At 46.5% G+C, this 5,113-nt stretch overlaps 1 pseudogene; it reads right to left on the reverse strand.

The window, feature by feature from the left end:
* Positions 1-1,590: 1,590 nt before the first annotated feature.
* On the reverse strand, positions 1,591-4,895 carry LOC115403328 (polyadenylate-binding protein 1 pseudogene; annotated as a pseudogene).
* Positions 4,896-5,113: the final 218 nt, after the last annotated feature.

Below are 5,113 nucleotides of genomic sequence, written 5' to 3' on the forward strand. Positions count from 1 at the left end.
AAACTAAACTAAACTAAACTAAACTAAACTAAACTAAACTCAACTAAACCTTACCGAAACGAAGTAACTGAAAAAAACCAAGTAACTGAATAAATGAAGTCTTTCAAAGAACTCCTGCATCAGTAATTTCAGTGGGAAGTCAGGTTTCTGCTTTTGTGGCCATTATTCGCCATTAATGGGGCACTTGTTGGAACCTTTGGGAATTGAAAATTGTGTTGTCTTTAAATTCATGTATCTAATAGTAATATATTGATGCCATTAACGGGTTTTGGGTCTGAAATTAAGCTTGAACTCTGTGACAAAAAAGACAACAATCACCATTTCCAGCAAAACTATATGATAGCTCATGTATAATCTCGCTAATCTGAAATCTTTGTAATGCCCTCATGTAACGGGCACTGGTACTACCTTTATTTCGTCAAGAACCTTTATAACTGACTTTTTAAGGTAAATGCATCGACGACGTGCCCTGATGCTTCAGCAGAGGCAAAGTGGATAAATTCAGCAGTTCCTCCTGCCTGTTTGGAGGAACTTCATGTCTATCTCAGCATGTTTTCAGTGATTCTTCTGAAAGGTTGCGGTTCCACAAACCTGACAAAGGGAAACTTTTGACTTGTCTTAGAAGGTAAATGCGTATCTGGAACTGTTTCCTGTCCGACCACAGGTGGTTCTGTCGGTCTGCCTGCTGCCGTATCACATCTTCAAACCCATATTCCTCTACCTGGCTCACAGTCAGGAGCTTCCTCCGGCGCACTCTGACTCCGGCACCTGCAGCCTCTGCCATCCGTTCTCCGTCTCAGTCGAGGTGCTCCTCCCTTCCAGCCCCCCGGTGCCTTCTGGGTATTTCCGACCGGACTGACGGGTTTCCTTCTCCTCCCTCTCCAGGTGAAGAACTGCGTGTTTCTTCTGGCGGCTCTAAGAGGCTCCACCGATCCCGTAATGTACTTCATGCTAGACAAGACCTTCCTGCATCAAACCATCCCACTTCTGAGGTGCCGATGGAACATTTCCTTTTTTTTTTTTTTAATTCATTCAAATTTTTATTTTTTAACATGCGCGCATGTGAAATATCAATCAATCAATATTTTCAGAGGTTTTCCTTTTCAGTACCTTCTTCTTTTTTCCTCTTTCTTTACTGATTTCCTTCCTTCCATCCCTCTATTTTTGCAATAGACAGGTTTTGGTTTTTTTAATGCTTATTTTTTCCTCTCTTTCTTTCCTTGCTTGCCTCTGTGTTTGTAAAGAAGGGATTTTGCTTTTTCTTTGCTATTTTCTTTTTCCTTTCTTCCCTTCATCTCTTCAGAAATCAGTTCATCTGTTTCTTTCCTTTCTTGCCTCTATGTTTGTAAAGAAGTGCTTTTTCCTTTTTCCTTTCTTCCCTTCTTCATCTCTTCAGAAATTGATTCATCTCGTTCTATCCTTGCTTGCCTCTATGTTTGTAAAGAAGTGTTTTTTTAATTTTTCTGGTCTCTCTTCTTGATCTCTTTAGAAATCTGTTGATCTCTTCATCTATTTTTCTATTTTCTGTTGGCCAGAGGTGAGTCAGATTTCAAAATGCTCTTCAGTTCCTTTTCACACGTCTGATGAGAATTATTGTCCCGGTGGGACTGAACCATGGCGAGGGCCAAGTCTTTCTTTGACCGGACGGCATGTGGCACCTTTGGTATGCTGAGCGCCTCGGAGCTGTGGATCTCCATCAACTCTCCAGCCAGTTGGGGGCGTCTCATCAGGCACGTTGTGGAGTTGGTTTGGGCGCTTGCCTTGCGTGGCGTTGCCTGGCTCAAGCTGGGGGCGCACATCGGGTCCACACTGAGGACTCGCATTGGGATGAGGCCGGGCCAGTACCACGTACAGTGCCTGGCTGCCTAAGACCTGACCGTTCATCTCTGTCATGGCCCGGGTGGCCTCCTTGGGGCACGAAAAGCAAACAAAGTCATATCTTTTGTAGTGGTCCCCCTCCATCATCACCTTGATGCTTGTGATGTTCCCAAAGGGACTGAAAGCCCTGTGGAGACGCTCCTCATCCATATCGGAGTCCAGGTTGTGGACGTAGAGATTGACCCCCTGATACCTGGCCCCGTGATCCAGATTTTCAGGCTCAAACTTCCGCTTGAGCTCCATCTGCCGGTCTCCCCTCTTCTGGGCTCGACTCACGGACAACTGCCGGCCGTTCAACATTTTTCCATCCAAGTCGTCCACTGCCTTCTGTGCATCCTTGTGGTTCTTGAACCAGGCAAATCCAAATCCCTTCGACACGCCATCCTCATCAGTCATGGTACAAACGCTGGTTGTGGGTCCGTATTTGCTGAACAGCTCCTTCAGCCTGTCGTCGTCCATGTCCTTGCCAAAGTTCTTTATGTAAACGTTCGTGAACTCCTTTTCACGATTGGCGAGCTCAGCCTCCCTGCTTTTGTACGGCTGGAACAGTTCAATTATGACTTGTTGGTCATTGAACAGCATGCCATTCAGCCTCTCAGTGGCACGCTCAGCAGCCTCCATGGTCTCAAAGTGCACGTAGCCATACCCCTTCGAGACGTTGTTGTCATCACAAACCACTTTACAGGACAACATGGTCCCAAAGGCTGAGAACGTGTCCAGCAAGGCCCGGCTGTCGATGGACTTCTCCAGGTTTCTGTTGAGGATGTTTCTCACTCCACTGATCCTCAAGGAGGGTTCATGTCTCCGCCACATGATCCTTACAGGCCGGCCATTGATCAGAGTGAAGGCCAAGTCGTCCAGGGCTCGCTCAGCATCTTCACAGTGTTGGTAGTTGACAAAGCCATAGCCGAGGGACGGTCACCCGAACAACTGCCGGCCGTTCAACACCTTTCCATTCAAATCATCCACCGCCTTCTGTGCGTCCTCATGGTTCTCAAAGTGGGCAAATCCAAATCCCTTCGACACGCCATCCTCATCAGACATGGTACAAACACTGGATGTGGGTCCGTATTTGCTAACCCCTTAAGCTCAGACCGGCCCATCAACTTCTCCCGATGCATTTATCAAATATCCAGATGCATTTTGCAAATTCCACAGATGCACTATGTACTGTTAGAAAGCTGATATTCTCATGAATCCGTTGGTATAAACCACTTTCAGATGTGATTACCACAGCGGGTAATATAAACACATTTGTCCAACAAACAGCAAATTAAGTAAACATAATCCATAATCCAGATAATCCAGCAAAAACTGCCACAGTCCAAACGTATGCATCCAGGCAAAGCTAGAAAGTATAGCATTTTGTCCAAAACATGTCTTGAAATAAGCAAATAATCCAGAATTAGACGCGCCACCGCGCGCGCACGCGGCGCATCTCTCCGCGTGTGCGTCCGATAATAATCTATTTTTTTTATCAGATAAAAACATCCAGACCTCTCTCACTCGCGCTGAGGATATCCAATATGGCGACTGAACGGTTTCCGTTGCTTATTCGTCACATTTCAACCAATCAAGTGACTCATCCCTGCCTCCGATGGCTAACCAGCCAACCGCTGCCGAGACTGATGGACCCATGTCGTCGGTCGTCATCACTCGTCATCAATGTATTCTGAGCCAATCACGTCGGTGGAAACATTTGACTGACAGGGCTGGTAGCCAATGAGCTTGCTGAATGACTGGCTGGCCCGCTAGCGGGGTTTTGTGACTTCTCAGACATTTGCTGAGGGATGCACCTGCTGTCTATCCCTGCTCCTCTCAATCTGAGTGCCTTATCCCACACTGAAGCCTATCTGAAGTGATTTTTTTGAGTACTTTATGAGTTTTTGGAGTGAAAATAATGTAAAAACGGGCCACAAACCAACATATACCATTGTACAGAGGGCATGCAGAGGGTAAACAGAGGATGTCCAAAATTGATCCCGTCGGGGCATAGCAGTACAAATACATGTGTGAAACACTCATTTCTTGTATTACTGCTCTGACATTTTGACCTGAACTATGTAAGACCCCAGGCTTTAGCAAAATTGTGTTTTCAAGCTATTTCAGTGCTTCCACACTTATTTCCAGGTGTTTTATGAGGGAAAAAATTCAGGCGAGAATGAAATTCATCCTAATTCAGTGTGCTGCAACATAAATAAATCTGTGCCAGTAGCACCTAGAGTAATTCTGACTGCACTGGGTGAAAATACAGGTTGTCAGCTTTCAAATGAGACCTCAACCATGCATGTACTCCAAACAGTTCAAGAACAGCATTCAGTTTACTTTGGGTACGTCTTTAGTTGAACTTTTAGGCGAAAATGGCCCCGAGCTTAAATGCTAAACAGCTCTCTCAGCCTGTCGTCGTCCATGTCCTCGCCAAAGTTCTTTATATAGACATTAGTGAACTCCCTCTCACGAGTGGCGAGCTCAGCCTCCCTTTTTTCGTATGGCTGGAATGGTTCAATAGTTACTTGTTGGTCGTTGAACAGCATGCCGTTCAGCCTCTCAGTGGCACGCTCAGCAGCCTCCACAGTCTCAAAGTGCACATAGCCGTACCCCTTCAAGACGTTGTTGTCATCACAAACCACTTTACAGGACAACACGGTCCCAAAGGCTGAGAACGTGTCCAGCAAGGTCCGGCTGTCGATGGACTTCTCCAGGTTTCTGATGAGGATGTTTCTCACTCCGCTGATCCTCAAGGAGGGTTCATGTCTCCGCCACATGATCCTCACAGGCCGGCCATTGATCAGAGTGAAGGCCAAGTCGTCCAGGGCTCGCTCAGCATCTTCACGGTGCTGGTAGTTGAGGAAGCCATAGCCAAGGGACCGGTGGGTGAGACGGTCTCTGCACACCCGGACAGAGATGATGGGCCCCATCTGGCTGAATGTCTCATAGACCGTCTTCTCATCGGTGCTGGGATGAAGGACTCCAATATACAAGCTCGCCATCGGGTTGATTGGAGCGAACTGATCCATCATGGATGACGGTATCTTCTGGCAACCTGAGAAATTTCTCAGTGAATGGTGCTCCTGAATGTTCATTTTCCGGTCAGATATACTAATAAACTAAAACTGTCGAGAAATAGCAAACTAAATCGAACTCAGCAAACGATTGTAGGAGAGTCAGAACCTGGTTCTTCACGAGCAGTCACAATAGTTGTGAGTGGTGGGCTGCAGGCTGGAGATGCAATGTC

The sequence above is a fragment of the Salarias fasciatus genome, chromosome 16, assembly GCF_902148845.1.
Source record: "Salarias fasciatus chromosome 16, fSalaFa1.1, whole genome shotgun sequence".
NCBI classification, from domain to species: domain Eukaryota; kingdom Metazoa; phylum Chordata; class Actinopteri; order Blenniiformes; family Blenniidae; genus Salarias; species Salarias fasciatus.